General features: G+C 48.4%; 1 long non-coding RNA gene across 1 annotated transcript in view; it reads right to left on the bottom strand.

Moving 5' to 3' along the window:
- Positions 1-18967, bottom strand: part of LOC105484534 (uncharacterized) — a 55968-nt gene that overhangs the window by 19983 nt on the left and 17018 nt on the right. The window lies entirely within an intron of this gene.

The raw sequence follows: 18967 nt of genomic DNA, 5'->3' as shown, positions 1-18967 counted from the left end.
GGCCTCAAAATGGGCTGTTCCCTGTTGCCTCAAACAATGGCTTATTTTAAAACCTCATCTGGACTCATCTCCCTGAGTGATCTCCACCTCCCTTGAGAACACAAACCACCAAATCTATTCCTTGAGCCTTGCTCGGTGGCAAATGCTCACCGTTGGAGGCCTCAGGAAAAGACGGGGCCATGAGGGACAGGAGGGGGTCTCCGCGACCTCATTTCCCCAGCCATTCAGGCAGTACCCAGTGCTCACCAGCTCCCTGCTGGCCTTCTCAAAGCTGGTAGGCAGGGGCCAGAGGGAAGGACAAAGGAAATGCTTCCTGACTTCATGAGTATATGCACAGGGCCCAGAGCAGAGGGAGAGAGGGCCCTGTCCTGCCAGCCAAGCCAGCTGATGGACTTGATCCAGAGACGGGCACCTATCTTCAGGGCACCTCCCGCCCAGGCCTCTCAGACTCAGGGGAACCTCTTACCACCAAACTCTGAGGGGTAGGTCCTGATCTTTCCTCTACCTCAAGATCAACAGATTCGATATTTCTGTCCTCCAGTTGGCAAATACATATTAAAACCCTGCCACGTGACAAGTAGAGGTGGGGCTGGGGTAATACCACGCTCAATAAAACAGACAGGGTCCCTACCCTCAGAGAACCTACATCTAGTGGGGTCCCAGAGATCATAAACAGCTGGAGCAACTGATGATTAAAATTATTTCAGACTATGAAACATTCTCTCTAGAAAATAGATACAGTGCTGTGACAGAGTCCAGCAGAGCAGGGGCCTACTCGTGATGGGGCGTCCAAAAGGCCTGTCAGAGGAGGTTAGTGATATTTAAGCAGAGACCCACAGGATAAGGAGCTGGAGGAATAGCAGGCAGAGGCACTGGCTGCACGCACAAAGGTCCTGAGGCAGAGAGCACTTGGTGTGTCCTAGGAAGTGTAAGAGGAACCCTGTGTCTAGAACAGAGTGAGAGAAGAGGAGGGCAGAGACTGCTGAGGAGGCAGGCAGGGCCCACTCACCAGGGTGGTGAGTCACAGAAGATGCTGGGTTTCTTTCAACTCAGTGGGGAAGCAGTCACTGAAGGGTTTTAAGCAGAGCACCGACATGGTTAGGGTTTTGAAAAGATCTCTCCAGTCGTGTGCAGAAAAGACAAATAATCCTTAAATCAGAACAGAGGAGCCAGGGTAGCCAGAAGAGAAGTCTTCCTGATAAATAGGACCAGCTAGAAAGGGACTTGCTAGAAATTTCTACTTTCTTGAAAGAACTTAAATAAGATGGAACCATTTATGTAAAATGGTCTTTAATTGTGTCACCTTGGAACAATGGTCTAATTCTCGTTCCTACATGAGCTGTCTCAGCCAAATTTTTTTATTCTATAAAGCAGAGAAAATATCTACCTGTGCCTTTTTAAATTGAATAGATACATTTTTTAAACTTTAAAAACATTACAGGAATTATGTTCAAATAAGCCAACATGATAGGTGTTGAGGTATTTCCTGTGAGCCACGCTCTGTGGAAAATACAAAGTTCTTTTTGCAAAACCAGTCACTATCTTCAAGGAGCTTACACTCTGATTTAGGGAGGGATGACAAAATATGTATACAAGACGTTTAAACACAAGCTGGTATTGAAGCTCAGTTCAAGACAAACAACAGAAGAAATATCATAAAGTTGTACCTGAGTACTTGCTAAGTGGATTTTAAAGAAAATACCCAGAACCGTTGGAAGGAAGGAAAAGTCATGCCAGGCCAAGCATAGCTGGCTTTGAGCCAGGTTCTGGCCCCACTACAAGGATTGGGAAGGACACGTCAGTGGGTGAATGATCCAGACAAAAGCACCAACAGCATGAAGCACAGGGTGTGTTTGAGGGACTGCTGGACATAGCCCTGTCTGGTCCCCGCTTCTACAGTCTTTGTGCTCTCTAAGCACAAAGAAAGAGAAGAATGCAGAATTACTAAGATAAAATCAGGTGTGAAAGAACATTTATTTAGAATAAGATAAATGATGACAAATTATTACTGGAGCCTTGGAAAATCAGGACCTTTTCTACTAAGATCTCTTTAGGCAACTTGCCACAAATGCTTACATAGAAATTCCCCTTTCACTTAGAACACTATCTCACCCCCACCATCCCCCACCGGCCGGCCATAGTGCCTCCCAGAGCCTGGAGCCAAAGCCTCATGAATTCCAAGCAAATCTTTCCCTGAGCATAAGAAAACGAGAAATTGATTTGGATTACATTTCCAGAAAACAGAAGGAGTGAGTCAGTGCATGGGACAGACCCTGGGGATGACCCTCAGACCCCGCTGAGGACGTGGAAAACACAGAGGACAGTGACCGATGTAACCTGGCACATAAAAACCACCTCTGATTCATGAACTTGGGTTCCTGCTGTCATGGGTATTTCCCTCAGGTGAACCCCCATGCTGGGCCCCCCAGTAGGGGTGGTAGCTCTTCCGCTTTGGCTGGGGCTGTGCCCTTGAATAATACTGACAAAGCTAGAGAGTTTTGTGCCCAACAGGTCAAACGTGAATTCCATCAATTTGCTGGAGTGCTTCCAGTTATCAGTAGCTCAGCGCTGGTTTGAGCAGGGCGCGACCCAGGGTCTCCAACCATGCCTCCCAGAGTCTCACGTGTACTCCGTGAATCATGTCCACATTGGTAGGAGGCTCCTTTTTTACTCCCCAGCCATGGCTGAAACTATACCGTTTCACAAGTGTGACCCCCGGTGCACAGCAGTTCTGGGGAGGGGAGATGCAAGAGGAATTCCCCTAGTTTGGAACATTACCACCCTCAAGCCACCCTTAAAGCTACCATGTCATCAAGTATCTGTTCCAGAAAGAACCTTAGAGGCCACTGAGTACAGTGGGTTGCAAACATGTAGTCACCTTTCCTCCAAAAGAACTCTTACTAAAAGGCCAAACAAGCGGAACAGAGGATTCCTCCACGGCACTCACATTCCTTATTCTTCTAAAATGCCTTAAATCTGGCCCCAGTCTCTACCCATCATGGTAGCCAAGAGGTCCAATATCAACCATTTCCAGTCTCTAAAGCTGCCTCTTTCCCAGCTCACTCCTCAGTCACCAGGGAGGGGCCTCTGTTCTTAATGCCATCTGTTGCTACTCCTCATACAGGGAGGACCCTCCTCAACCCTCACCCATCTCTTAGACCCTGCTACTCAGGAAGACACAGAAATGCCGCTTTTGGTGATTCCTTACACCAGCACGTACTTGATGACATTCCCACCCATGACTATTCTCAAAGCCACAGCATTGGCCTTCAAAACCATAGCAGCCAACCACCCACCAGACACCATCGCCTTGGCAGGTAAGGCACAGACCTCTACCCCTCATGGCCCCTGCCAGCTCCTCTCTTCCAGGAAGGAACACTCCTAGCCCCAGACGCCTTCCCCTCTCCTCCAGAACTCCCCACCTCCAAACAAAACCTAGCTTGGTCCCTGTGCATCGGTTTTTCATCCTAAAACTCAAATGTTGTTCATAAACCCCTAAAGCAAGAAGGCCAGAATTCCAGATGGGAAGGTTTGGCTACTTGCTTAAGATGGAGGGAGAAAAAAAGCTCACCATGATCTTTGGAGTCTCTCATGGCAGTCAGAACACAGTGTGAATTAATGGATGAGCTAAAACCTCAATGGATTATCCCACTGCGCAAATGAAATAAATGAATGCAGGGCTTTTCAGTCAAAGGAGGCCAGGACCCTCTGACCCCGTCACTCACCTTTATGATCCCTGAAGGCCAGTGGTTTGGAAACTATTGAGTGCTCCATCCTCTCACCTGGACCCTCCACTCACAAACTTTGTTTTGTTTGTTTGGTTGGTTGGTTTTTATTTTTTTTATTTTGAGATGGAATTTTGCTCTTCTTGCCCAGGCTGGAGTGCAATGGCGTGATCTTGGCTCACCGCAACCTCCACCTCCTGGGTTCAAGTGATTCTGCTGCCTCAACCTCCCGAGTAGCTGGGATTACAGGCATGTGCCGTCACGCCCAGCTAATTTTTGTATTTTTAGTAGAGGCAGGGTTTCTCCATGTTGGTCAGGCTGGTCTGGAACTCCTGACCCCAGGTGATCTGCCCACCTCAGCCTCCCAAAATGCTGGGATTACAGGAATGAGCCACTGTGCCCGGCCTCACACACTTTGTTTTACAGGTGAGGAAATTCCAGGGGCTGGCCCAAGGTCAATCAGACCCTGAGGCAAGTCAGAGGCCCCTTCAGCTCTAACAGAATCGACATTTGACACCAGCTCTGGTACCTGAGCAGAAGCCCCTTAGTCCTTGGCAGGCACCCTGACACCTCCCCAGGAGCTCTCCAAGGACAAAGAGAAAGAAAGGGCAGGACTTCCTCCTCTACCAGTAGGGCAGAGAGGAGCCTCCTTTACTTACACGTGACTATTTGTCTGTGTGGGTGGGAGCTGTCTGCTTTAGGTCTGACCCTCTCAATTCGGAGCCTGCTGAATAATTGGAAGAGCTCAGGGCCTGAGAGGGACATGCTCTCTGCCCTGAGATCACCTGGGAGAAGTCAGAAGGGTATGTGAGACACTCCAGGAACCTGCCAAGCAGAACTCCTCTTCTAGAAGCTGTCAGAAATGTCACCAGGGGCTGGAAGACATTTACTTAATATGAAACATCGTTCCTGGAGAAGGGGAAGGAAACGGTATCAAGAGACCAGTGCAACCAAATGTTGGCAGAAGAGGTGGTGTCTGAAAATCACTGGTGGGATGCCTGGAATGCTTAATACAAATCCCAGAATGTCTGAAGCCATCTGGCTAGCAGGTATGAATTTAAAGGAAGTAAATATTTTGGTTTGGAGAAAACTGAATTGTGAGGAAGGTCTAATGCGGTGAAAGAGTATTAGTCAGCACAATCTATGATATGTTGCAGTAACAAATCTTGAAATCTTAATCATATTAATTTTAAATCTGAAGGCTTAATATAACAAAGATTTATTTCTCATTTGCAAAGAGGCTGGTACATGTCAGGAGAGCCTCCTCCATCTTGCAACTATGCCCTATGGAAAAACATGGCCATCAAGGTAAGGAAAGAGATTTAAAAAGCACACTGAGGCCAGGCACAATGGCACATGTCTGTAATCCCAGTACTCTGGAAGGTAGAGGCATGAGAATCATTTGAGCCCAGGAGTTTGAGACCAGCAAGGACAACATGGTAAAATCCTGTCTCTACAAAAAATTAGCCGGGCATGGTGGTATGTACCTGTAGTCCCAGCTACTCAGGAGGCTGAGGTGGGAGGATCGCTTGAGCCAAGGAGGCAGAGGTTACAGGGACCGGTGATCGTGTACTACACTCCAGCCTGGGTGACAAAGCAAGACTCAGTCTGAAAAACAAAAGATAAAAATAAAAAGGCATACTCCATCTTAACTGTGTCTGCATGGAAATGGCCCCATCACTTCTGTTCACAGCCCACTGGAGAGAGCCAGGCATGGCCCCAGTGTAACGCCCAGGGAAGCCAGCATATGCAAGGAGCATGTGGATATTTGATGAGCACCATCTCAGGCACATTAGATATAAACCAACTGTTTGCCAAAATATCTCATCTTTTTCCTGGGGCACTGAGCTCCTGGCCTCCAAAGAGTCCATTCATTTTCCTTTTGTCCAGAGCTGTTGTCAAACACCATGACTAAAGCATATTGTCCCAATGGGTTCGACTCAGTCCAGGTCTCACAAAAGCACTGCCCAGAGAGCTACCAAAAGAAAATATGACTTTTCCTCATTTGAGGCCCCTAGTGGCAAATGGCTAGGCAGTGGTGATGGGTGACAGCTTCTCATCCGACATGTTTGTGGAGCCCTCACTACATGCCAGGCACTGTGCTCTCAAGAAATAACAGGGGCCAGGCATATTTGCTCATGCCTGTAATCCCAGCACTTTGGGAGGCCGAGGTAGGTGGATAACCTGAAGTCAGGAGTTCGAGACCAGTCTGGCCAACACCGTGAAACCCCATTTCTATGAAAAATACAAAAATTAGCCGGGCATGGTGGTGCATGCCTGTAATCCCAGCTCCTTGGGAGGCTGAGGCACAAGAATTGCTTAAACCTGGGAGGCAGAGGTTGCAGTGAGCCGAGATTGCGCCACTGCACTCCAGCCTGGGCCACAGAGTGAGACTCTGTCTCAAAAAAAAAAAAAGAAAAGAAAGAAAAAGATAAAAAGAAACAACAGGGACTCAGACATGGTTCTGCTTTCAAGGGACTTACGGTCTAGTCAGGGGGGCAGCCACTAATCAAATCACCCCCCAAATATATAACTACTAGCAAAGGTGAGTGCTATAAGGAGTGATGGCCGAATGCTAAAGTGGACCCAACCTTGCCTGGGTCAGTGAAGACTCCTCTGAAGAAGGGAGGTGGAGCCTGGTAGGAAGGGTGAGTGAGGGGAAACCAGGCAGAGCATGAGGCGAAGGGAAGAGGGCTCCAAGGAGCAGCCCCAGCAGGTGCCAAGGCCCTGAGGAGGGAAGCATGTGGAGAGTTTGAGGAGCTGCAAGGTGGCCGATGTGGCTAAGCTCAGAGGGTGAGAGTGCCCCTGGGTGCCACAGTCTCGGGGTATACAATGCGTATGGAAAACCATGTATTTTAGTTTTATTTATTTATATATTTTTTGAGATAGTCTCTCTCTGTCACCCAGACTGGAGTGCAGTGGAACAATCTTGGCTCACTGTAGCCTCTACCTCCTGGGTTCCAGCGATTCTCCTGCCTCAGTCTCCCAGGTAGCTAGTATTACAGGTGTGTACCACCACGCCTGGCTAATTTTTGTATTTTTAGTAGAGACAGGGTTTCACCATGTTGGTCAGGCTGGTCTCAAACTCCTGACCTCAGGTGATCCGCCCACCTCGACCTCCCAAAGTGCTAGGATTACAGGCATGAGCCGCCATGCCTGGCTGTGTTTTATTTTCAAATGAGAGGAGGCTCCTTTCAAGATTGCTGAGGTGCACACTGGTTACAGTTTGACACTGGTTCTTTAGTCAGTGTAAGGCACATGTGTGGGTCCTTCCTGCTGCTGGCAAGAAACGGTTCATGATCAGCCCCCGACCCAGCTCCCACGTGCCCTTACCCCACCAAAGCAAGGGCTCCAGAGCTCCAGACAAACCCTCAACCACACTTCCAAGGAAAACATGCAGAAAAAAAAAAAAAAGACACAGGCTTACTAGAAAAAGAAGACTGTAAAATTCCAAAAGGCCTCCATGCTGTCAAACACCCTTGATGCCTCAAACCCCACTGACATGAGAAAAAATTGTTTAAAAAAAATAGAAATTAGGGATAAGAGTTTAGCATGGAAAGCCAAATGCAAAAGGTATCCCAGCAGCCCAGAAGGCACTGAGAGCCTGAGTGAGAACTGAGAGGAACTGAACTGGCTGAAGGAGGCTCTGAACTTGTGACTCTTCTCTGGCTAGGAACATGCTCCCTCCCGCTCTTCCTCACCCTTCTCTCAGCTCAGCCTTCTCCTCGCAGAGAGACGCTCCCTGACCCTCTCCGACTGCATTAGGACAAGGATCCCTTACTGTTAGTCCTTCTTCCCTCTCAGACCACAGGCTTCCTAGAAGCAGAGCCCACTTCTACATGGGCCACCACTGTCTCTCCAGTGCCCAGCACCGTGCCTGACACATAGGAGGGGCTCAACCACTGTTTCCTGAATGAATGAACAATCCAACTGCAGAACAAAGGCTTATGTTTCTCAAAGCCTGGAGTTAGTGTCTGATTTATTCAGGGCTACAATCCTAGCCCCTAGAACAGATACTTGTTATATGAATGTATGAACTTCTAAGCCAGGATGGGCAACTCGGAGGTTAGTCTAATGCCCTCTTTTTCCATGTGAGGAAACTGAGGGCCAGAGAAACCAAAGACCTGCCCATGCTTTCACAGTTCAAACAGCTGGACTGGGCTCCCAGAGCCAATGAATGAAGTCATTTGTAACCGCCTGTCCTCCTCCCTCCATTCTCTGCCCCCACCCACCTTCACCAACCAGATTTATTTGGAGGAAAACACACTCAAGTACTGATCCTTCCTGGAAGCATCTGCCTAAAGTATTTGTGTATATGTGAAGGTATTTATTTGCTTATTCCCTGCCCCGCTCTAAAAAGAACTGGAGGCAGTTTGCCCATTGCAGTTGATGTCAATGCTGTATTTTCCAAACTCAAGAACAAAACACAAAGTTAAAAAAAACAAAAACAAAAACAAAAAAAAACCTGTTCAGAAGGAGGGCTGATAGCACCTCAAACAGAGTCAGCTTCCTTGGTCAGAGCAGAAAATCTCCAACAGAGAGGGTTTTCTCTGTAATCAAATTACCAAAATTAGTGACTAAGAGGAACACAGCAGATGTGGCAGATTTCAATTTTGCTGAAGGATTTGGCACAATGTCTCAAGGAACTGAATCTGCAAAATTCTTGTGTAAGGACAGAGTCACATGTAATAAAAATCTGCCTACAGGACTACAGACCTGGACAATGCCAACAGCCAAATCCACAAAGTGATGTGATCATTGGCATGAGCCTCAGTTTCCTCAGTTGTAAAAAGAGGGCATTCTCAGTTGTAAAAAGTTGCCCATTCTGGCTTAGAAGTTCATACATTCATTTAACGAATATCTGTTCTAGGTGCTGGGGATACTGCCATGAGTAAATCAGACACAAGCTTCAGGCTTTAATAAACGTAAGCCCTAGTTCTGCAGTTGGATTTTTCATTCATTCAGGAAACAGTGGTTGAGTTCCTCCTATGTATCAGGCACTGTGCTGGGCACTGGAGAGACAGTAGTTGCCCCTTATCTGAAAGGGGCAGCAGGTAGCTCCTTGGGGAACCTGCAGCCACAGTGACAACAATCAACATCTTATATTTTTACATCACAGTCAACTTTCTAAAGCCTTTTCAGCCACACAGTCTTAGCCAATCCTTGCCATCAAAAGGAGAGATGCAAAAGTGATCCCCTGAGTCCCTGGGGCACCTGGGTGACTGAAGCACCTGCTCTGAGGTCCACTGTTTCCCACCCACTCGTGAAAACATCAGTTATCCCACTTGAGCGAGTGGCTCATTGTGGGAAGGACATTTAACTCTTTCAGGACAGAAGGGCATCATATTTTTTAATGACTGCAAAGTACCATTACACTAATAGATAAATTAGTCCCGCAAATAAGTATTTTTAAGGGATCATTTCTCATGGAGGTATCAATGGACACACTCGGTGAGGGGAAAAGAGACAGAGAAGCATCGCTGCCAGTGGCTTGTCTCTGAATCTAATCTCTGAATCCAGAGATGCTTCTCTAAACAGCCCTAGGTTTTTTCCTGGACGACAGCCTTCTCTCTAGTCCCAGGAACACTGTGGTCATAGCCAAAACTACACTCTCGATGCTCTCCTGAAAACCTGCCTCCCATCCATTGTTCTTCACCAGGATGAATGGCCCCATCCAATTTCATAAACCAGAAACCTCGGGCCATCCTTGACACCTCCCTCTCTCTCAGCCCCCAAATATAATCCATTGCCAAGTCCATCTTACTTCCTAGGTACTATTCATATTTCACTGTCTCTACCTCCATCCAAGTGATCATCAAGTTGTGCCCGAGTGATTCCAATAGCTTCCTACTGGTATCCTCATTTTCCCTCTTGCTCCTTCCAATCTATCCTCCACACAGCAGCCAGAGTGAGCGCTTGAAAATCCAAATTTGGACATGTCACACCCCTGCTTAAAATGCTTCCCTGGCTCCTATTGCACCAAATCTCTAATGCAACCAACGAGGTGGGCATGGTCTAGCCCTGGCATGTCTTTCTAAACTCTCCAGGGCTACCCTCACCCCTTTGATATCCAAGCTCCAGCCACACAGGCCTTCCCTCTGCTCCTCGTTGATGCTATACCCTCTCCCACCTCAAGGTCTCCAGGTGTCCTCTTCCCTCTACTTTCTGTCCCCACCCACCTTCACCAACAAGATTCTTAGTTATCTTTAAAGTGCGGCCCAAATACCATGTTCCACAGAAGCCAGCCTTCCTTAGCCTTCTGTATTAGTCTGTTTTCATGCTGCTGATAAAGACATACCCGAGACTGGGAAGGAGAAGAGGTTTAATGGACTTATAGTTCCACGTGGTTGGGGAGGCCTCACGATCATTGCGGAAGGCAAGGAGGAGCAAGTCACATCTTACACAGAGGGTGGCAGGCAAAGAGAGAGGTTGTGAGAGAAACTCCTATTTTTAAAATCATCAGGTCTTGTGAGACCCATTCACTGTCACAAAAACAGCACGGGAAAGACCCACCCCCATGATTCAGTCGTCTCCCACCAGGTCCCTCCCACAATGTGGAGGAATTATGGGAGCTACAAGATGAGATTTGGGTGGGAACACAGAGCCAAACCAGATCACCCTCCAAACTGGGTCAGATCCTTCTGACAGACACTCTTTCACCACTGTGTGCTTAACTTCTATAGCATGTATTACAATTTACATCAAAAAATACTTCATGACAATGGCCCACATTCCCTCGTTGACTACTTTTTTTCTAGAACAGAAACATCACCTGGCACATGATCGGAGCTCAATACATGTTTCTTGGGGAAAAAAATGAATGAATAAAACATGGACACAGCCAGATGGGGAAACTGAGTCATCACTTGGCTGAAGGGCCTTGATGAAGCATGTAAAGTACAGCCAGAATTAGGCAGACCATGGACATCATCCAACATCCAGAGATCTGGTGAATACGCCCTCCCTAAGTTAGAAAATGCTGCTCTTCAGCAGGTTTGAAATTTAGAAGAAAGAAACTGCAAAACACAAACATCAGACCTAGCAGTAAGAAGGGTTGGCAGGGGAGGCTCCAGCTCTCCATCTCTTCCCCGTTATCCACCCAATTAAGGCTGGATAGCCCATGGAAGAGTCGGAAGCTGGAGCATTCAAGAAAGCAAAGAATAACTTCAAGCCTATGATGTTATGAAGGGGTGTGGAGGTGTAGGGGATTAATGCCGCCCTGATTATAGATTTGGTAGACTCCCTGAAGCATCATCCACTCATTAAACATTTATTAAGAGCCTACTATGTTCCCACCTGAAAGGCTGGTAGAAAAACACAGTCTTTGACCTTATGAAGCTCAAGACTAGAGAGGAAACAGGTCTGTAAATAGATCATTGCCATCTAGCAGGTAAGTGCTAGAATAAAGGTACATCCAAGGTGCTGTGGGGGTCCACAGGAAAAACAACTGACCTCCAGAAGGAGACGGGGAAAGGGCTGCTCACAGACGGTGCCACTGAAGGCTGAATCTCACCAGGCAAAAAAAAAATACGTCCTGTTCTCAGCTTGCTTCCACCAAAGGTTAGGAAAGCTTCCACTGTCCTGCAGTGATACAGGGAAACAAAAACCCAGAAGAGCAATGACTGTCACCAAGGTGGCCCTTCACCCTTCAAGTGGCCAAACCAAGACCAGAAAACCAGAAGATCATAGTGCCTTCTCTTCATATCCAGAGAGGTGAAGAAGTAAAAATGGCATTCAGAGAAAGAAAACTAAAGGCAGAAGTCAGCAGGACAGCGAGTCAGGGGAGAGGGACATCAGAACTCAGCCGGAGCTGGGCGCTGTGGTGCATGCCTCTATTCCCAGCTACTCAGGAGTCTGAGGCAGGAAGATTGCTTGAGCCCAAGAACAAGACTTGTCTTTAAAAGCAAAACAAAACCAAACACGGAAGAAATCAGCTGGTCCAGAGGTTTTAGCCCACATGCTACACTGGGTTGACTAATGATCCTCCAAAATACGTGTCCACCAGGAACCTCAGAATATAACCTTATTTGCAAATGGGGTCTTTGCGGATGTAATCAGGTTAAGAGGAGGTCATACTAAATTGGTGTAGGCCCCAATCCAGTGATTTGCACCCTTATAAAGGGACATGGGCAACCAGGGAGAACACGGCCCTGTGATGATGGAGGTAAAGTTGGAGTGATGTATCCACAAGCCAAGGAGCACCAAGGATACCCCTGACCACACAAAGCCAGAAAGAAGCAAGGAAGGGCTCGTCTTCCCCTGAGCCCTCAGGAGTAGGTATGGCCCTGCTAACGCCTTGATCTCAGACTTCTGGCCTCCAGAACTGTGAGAGAATAAACGTCTGTTGCTCTCAGCCACTCAGTTTGTGGGAATTTGTTATGGCAACCCCGGGAAACTAATATACATGCCTAGAGAACCAAATAGGTAAAACTACTGAGTGACCTGGCATGGTCATAGAAGTGGGCCTGAGAGCACAGCCCACACCCAGGGGCAGCAGTTACTCAGGTTCAACCAGTGGCCTCCAAGAGTCCCTGATGATGCCAGATATGCCAATCTTCCTAGAGAAGGAAGAAATCTATACTTATTCTAATTCTTATTCTTGTAGAGACTATACCTCGCTATGGTGCCCAGGCTGATCATAAATTCCTGGCCTGAAATGATCCTTCCACTTCAGTCTCCTAAAGTAATGGGATTAGAGGAATGAGCCTGGTCAAAATTCATACTTTTATATGAAACTTTTCAATGTTAGTTCAAATGGGGTTTTTTGTTGGTTTTGTTGCTGTTTATTGTTTTTTAGAATCAGTGTGGGCCAGATAAAGCCAAACCAAGCTTCTTATTTACAGATGAAGAAACTGAGGCCAGGCATAGTGGCTCACACCTGTAATCCCAGCACTTTGGGAGCCTGAGGTGGGAGGTTTGCTTGAGTCCAGGAGTTGGAGACCAGCCTGGACAACACAGTGAGATCCTTCTGTCTCTACAAAACATTCAAACATTAGCTGGGTGTGGTGGAGCATGCCTATGGTCCCAGCTACTCAGGTGGCTGAAGTGGGAGGATCGCTTGACACTGGGAGGTCAAGGCTTGGTTGTGCCAATGCACTCCAGCCTAGGAGACAGAGCAAGACCCTGTCTCAAAAAGAAAGGAAAAGCAGCAGAGACCCATGAGGCAAGGTGACTTATGTCTCACAACTCTTAAGTGACAGCCAGGATGGAAACCCCCACTGCCTTCTACCATGCTGCACCCCTGCCATCCACTGCCCATTCAGTGTTTCCTGCCAGGCTGGTTTCCCAGGAAGAACCTACACTGGTTCACAGCAGAGAAGTCCTCGGCTACAGAGAGAGAAAAGGATAGGTTGAGACTTAAAGAAGCATGGGGGATGGGGATGGGAAGGCCGTGTTACTAACAGGTCTGGCATCTCCAGAAAGTGGCAGAAGGCCTCACCTGGCAGCATCTGTGATTCCACAGCAGGTGTTTCACAGCAGGCTACGGGGCAGCCTAGCCAGATGCGGAGAGCCTGTTCTCAGCAGTGTCCATGGAGACATCCTGAGCAGCTCCCCTGGTTATTACAGGAGAAAGGAAGTGAAGGCAAAGCAGCATGAATGAGATGGCAGGACAAGAAGACCCAGAAGCCCTTTGGAAGCATGATGCTAGCTCTCCCCAGAACACCTTTTCAGATAGGTTTTTGCTTTCCTGTGCAGGTTCTTTTTTGTTTTTTGTTTGTTTGTTTGTTTGTTTGTCTGTTTTTGAGACGGAGTCTTGCTCTGTCGCCCAGGATGGAGTGCAGTGGCGCAATCTCTGCTCACTGCAAGCTCCGCCCCCTGGGTTCATGCCATTCTCCTACCTCAGCCTCCTGAGTTGCTGGCACTACAGGCACCCACCACCACGCCTGGCTAATTTTTTTGTATTTTTAGTAGAGACGGGGTTTCACCATGTTTGCCAGGATGATCTCAATCTCCTGACCTCGTGATCCACCCGCCTTGGCCTCCCAAAGTGCTGGGATTACAGGCGTGACCCACTGCGCCCGGCCTCCCGTGCAGGTTCTAAAAGTTCCTGGACATGAGGAGAGGGGCCTGTTCAGTTCTGTCTCAACAGTGCCTATTGTGGTATCAAAGGCCAACAGCCCTGCAAGATACTCCTTCAATAACGAAGATGCTGACACCAATGCTGGAACCACACGCTCAGGGACCTTATACCATCAAAGTCTGAGCACCAACGTTTCTTGTTGTGATGGGGGAAGCTTCTTGGGAAAACTGAAGAGAAGTGAAGACAGTGGTTTTAATATTTTGGCAAGATACAACAGAACCTCTGCTAAAAGTTTTTCATGGAGACCAGAAATGAAACTTACAGCACTGTTTGGATCTAGCAAGCACATCACACTGTGCAGTTCAACAGCTCCTGATTCCACCTTCACCAGTCCTCACAAAGCTCAGTGAGGCCAGACACAAGACAGAGGTGGGCAGAACCAGCAGAGCAGGGGCTGGCCTATGACTCCCACCAGGACCTCTGGCTGGTGGAGATGGCTTCATGCCAGCATAGCTTGGCAAGACCCTCAAACATGCACACACAGACACACGGCCCACACAGTGGCTGTTAAAGATGAATAACAGGGCAGGCTCCAAGGATAGCAGCTCCCATGTTAAAACATGAGCCATATGCAGAGGCATGCCTCTCTGCTAAGCCCTCATCCCCCTGGCATCTGTGCCCTGCTATTTGCATAAGTAAATGGCAGTTCGTTAAGAACACATTAGTGGTTCTGCAACCATGTAAGGAAGCCAACCTAGTGAACCCTAAGCCACTGGAGATTTCTCTGATTCCGTTTTACAGCCTTGGAGGCAAGAAGCAGACACTGTCATCTGCCATCTGTCTGTCCACCTAGAAGAGAAAGAATAGACCCTTATGAAAACACAGAAGAGAATTAATAAACATTTGTTGAAGCACGAATGATGGTAGGCCAGGGTTGCAAAGGGCAAATCTTGCTAAAAATAGGGAAGTGTTTGGACTGGCTTGGGGAGATATTTCTCCTGGTGTCTAGCCATCCACTAAAGGCTTGAGGACAGTGGTTGCAAATCAAAGTCATGCATCAAATCACCCGTTAGCTGTTTGGACACATCATGTAATGACTCTGATTCAGGAAGTTTCAGACAGGGCCCAGCAATCTGGAACTTTCAAGCGCTTCCCAAGGGTTCGTATTTGCTCCCCTGTTTGAGAACCGTTGCTCGCAAGCTTTCCTTCTCACAGGTGTTGCTCCACAGAAACGCAACACGAGCATCACCTGGGAGCTCCTTAGGAATGCGGAACTCAGGTCCCACCAGGCCTGCGGAATCAGAAACCGCACTGTAACAGGAGCCTGCGGTGACTTTAAAGGTGCAAGGAGCACCAACCTAAAGGCAGTTAGGGTCGCCTCTGTGTGAGCCTGGTGGGTCATCTGACAGCCAGGCAGTTCCCTGCTTGAGCACTGCAGGGAGGCGGCCTGCCACCAGGTGTGTGGCCGTTTAGTCACAGTCTGAGTCTCCATATTACCCTCCTACAGGGCTCTGAGGTTGTAGCAGTGGCCTCAGAGGTCCTTGTCAGTGGGAGTTTCCTAGATATCAGAATCCCAGGACACCTTCAAACCCGCAGCACTATGGGGTCAGCACCACAGTGTGGACCTAAGCACTTGCCACACGTAAACTCAGAATGAGGGCTGCCTTCCAAAGCGTGGACTGGAAGCCTGGGAGCAGCAGAAGCTTGCCTTCTCGGCTTCAGCGCACATCCCTGCAGCATGTAACAAAAGGAGCAGGAGCCACAGGCTGGCAAAGTTCAGGCTGACCAAGTTCAGGCTGACCCAGGCCCACGCTCTGCAATGACCCAGGAGGGCCTCCTCAGCTCTCTGTGGCCACCAGGGAGGGCGGGCGGGTGGGCATGAGACTCTTCTATCTCCTGTGTCTCCAGTGCCCCCAGGAGCTGCCAATGGTTTTACGGGTTTAAACAGGCTGCCCAGGAGTTACCAAGCTAATGACTTCTAGCAAGGTAGAACAAGGCAAGCCTGTGTCTGCCGGGGAAGCAGCTACCCTCCTCTTCACACCGCCCTAACTCGGGCCTCTGCAGCTGCTGCCAGTAAGGTCATTGTCAGTTCTCCAATGTGCCTGCCCTCCTCACCCTCAAGCAGTGCCAAGCCCTGCTCAGGGAGATCAGAACACAGCCAGGGCACAGTTTCTGACACACTGAGATGCAAGGCAGAGGCCTCCAAAACCATGCGGGTGTCAATTGTGGGGTATTTTTAGCCTGAATCCCTACAGAAAAACAGCTCTGAGATCCTACTGTCAGCATGCCCTTCCTCCTGTGTCCTGGGAGGAGCGGGGTTGCCTTGGTAACCCGGCAGCATGGATCCACTGCTTTGGGAGACACCTGTAACCCACCCACAGGTATCAGGCAGAGGCATCCATGGGTGTTCTCGCCCTCAGGCACTGACCTCCTTTTCGGGACAGAGTCTCTGGGAAATGCAGCCCCGAGGGCTCAGGAGTCCAGGAAGCCCCTGCAGATGTCACAGTGGCCTCTGTGGGAGACCTTGAGGCTTTGGGTTTTCAAAGATATTTAAGCCACCATGAAAACAACATGCAGACTCAGGTCTTTAAATTTTTATGAAATCTGCTTGCTGAAGGTCAGTTCTTCAGCCTGCGAGGGGGGTAATGATTCACATGATATGATTCTGCAGGAAAGCAAGGTGGGACTGTGGAGACAGGCCCCGCCAGCCTCCTCCTCCACCACGCTCTGCTCTGCAAAGCCCTTTCTACTCTTTCCTCGAAAGGGGTTGGTGCAAGGGGCCATGGTTGCTCTGGGGCCCAGGATTTCTAGGTGGTGGCGCCAGTCCTTTCTTTCTCACTTCTTCATGCCCATCAGGTGCAGGGTAAGGTTCAGCCCTAAATCTGCAGTTCGCCTCCTCACAGCGTCCACCTCTTGACAGTGACGAGCTTGGAGTGAGGCAGACAGGATGCTTGTGAACTTGCAGCACGGAGGGGAGATGCTCTGAATGGAGCAAACGGAAATGAACCACCTGGAAGCTAAACCACCGCAGCTTCCAATCAAATTCAGCTCTTTGACCAATTGGAGAAGAAGAAATCACCCCCATCCCCATCCAACTAGTTCCATCCTGTTTTTGAGTTGGTTACTTCAGGGCCTGAGAAGGTTAAATGTATCAGCAAAACAAAACACAAATCCAGTAATCGCCCTGAATCTTTCATTCTTCCACCATGAAAGTGGCTCTGCTGGCTGGGCATGGTGGCTCACGCCTGTAATCCCAGCACTTTGGGAGGCCTTTGGGAGGATCACCTGAGGAGTTTGAGACCAGCCTGACCAACATGGTGAAACCCCATCTCTACTAAAAATACAAAAATTAGCTGGGTGCTGTGGCGTGCGCCTGTGGTCCCAGCTACTCAGGAGGCTGAGAGAGGAGAATCGTTTGAACCTGGGAGGCGGAGGTTGCAGTGAGCCATGCCATTGCACTCCAGCCTGGGAGACAGAGTGAGACTCCGTCTCAGGAAGAAAAAAAAAATGTGGCTCTACTGAATTTTTTTTTCTGGCTATATAAATAATAGCTGCTTCTTGTAAGAATTTAAAAATAAGGAAACAATACAGAAATATATTTGGATAAAAGGATCACCTGAAACCTGCCACCCAGAAATAACCACTGCCTGTTTTTAATGACCAGTTTTCACACACCTCGAGTACTTCTTACATACATACATGTGTAATTTTACATAAATGGAATTGTACTGTACACACTGCAGTTTTCATAGCCACTTTTCTCTCTCTTTTTGTCAAGAGCACTTTCAAGTCTATTTCAAAGCCTCCCCCTCTGACCTCTCTCCCCAGGTACCCGACGATTCCATCCATGTTTCTCCATGCTCAGGCCCAAGTTGAAGGTATCCTCTGGTACACCTGGGCCTTCCCTCAAGGAACCATCTCACCATGCCCCCAGAGCTAGAGGCCAAACCCTGTTTCTTCTGCATCCTGCAAAAGCAGTCCTGTAAAGCCTGAAGCAACTGTCCAGCAAAGGCTTTGAGGCAGCCCACACAGTGCTGCATGACTCACCCCTCTTCCTATACCATTTCCTACCTGTCTCCGTTTTGTACCCTCTGCTCTAGCCTCACTGGCCTCCCCTACCACAGGGCCTTTGCACCTGCCATTCCTTCTCCCTGTTCTACTCTTTCTCTAGATAACCACAAGGCTCATTCCCTCACCTCCTTCAGGTTGTCATGTAAATGACACCTTCTCAGTGACGCCTTTATTAGCCACCCCATTTAAAGCTGTACAACTTTTCCCCCAAAAGTCCTTTTCTATCCCTTGTTTTTCTCCAGACACTTCTCTCCAGCTAGTATGCTGTGTATTTCACTTGTCCATTGTCTAGCACCACTAGAAGGCAAGCTCGATGACAATAGGGTTACTGATTCTGTCCCGCCTGCTACTGTGACTCCAGCACCCAGAGGAGCAGTGCCTGTCGCAGGCAATCACCAAATGATTGTTGAGGGAGTGAACCTTGGGATCTCTAGGACTCAGCACGGTGCCAGAATAACCAACCAATATGTGTTCAGTAATTGCAAGTTCCTTCTAGAGTCACACCTTCAAAGTCAAACAGTGTCACAAGCCTTGCTGTTCACAAGAGCAGCCACCTGACTTTTCACCCATGAGGAAAACTCTCTGCTCCCTGAACTCCAGCAGCAATGGCTCACTCCTCCCCAGCTGCATTAATAGTCCAGACAGATGCTCCAACACGGTCTCCACATGGGATCTGGGGGCACTCCTGCCTCTGAGTTCTTGGGAGGAGAACGCTTCCATGGGGACAAGCTAGTCAAGCTTTCAGCTCAGCTTTCAGCCTCGGCTAGAGGCTGCTGGCAGCCTGGACTCTTGAGCAACACTGCAGCTCACCATGTGCCGTCCTGCTCCCAGACTGCAGACAGAGATCCAGAAATGTCAGCCTCCTTCCTGGGGCACTATGGAAGGGACTGCAGCAGATAGCTTCAGCCTTTGGTTTGTTTTTTTTGTCTTATGCCTATTTCTTCTTTTTGCCATTGATGATTATTACGTAATACAGACTGTATTTTTAAAATGTATTACCTGGTGTCATAGATATAAGGCAATACATGTATGAAAATTCAACTTCTTTTGAACTGTAATCTAGTTCTACATTTTAACTGGTGGAAGAAGGCATGATTGGGGGTGTGGTTGGGGAGACAGTTGATCAAAAACTCCCCTGTTTGAGACCTTC

The sequence above is a fragment of the Macaca nemestrina genome, chromosome 1 (genome assembly GCF_043159975.1).
Source record: "Macaca nemestrina isolate mMacNem1 chromosome 1, mMacNem.hap1, whole genome shotgun sequence".
Classification (NCBI taxonomy): Eukaryota; Metazoa; Chordata; class Mammalia; order Primates; family Cercopithecidae; genus Macaca; species Macaca nemestrina.
The sequence above is the reverse complement of the archived record's forward strand: the minus strand, read 5'-3'. Positions and strand labels throughout refer to the sequence as shown.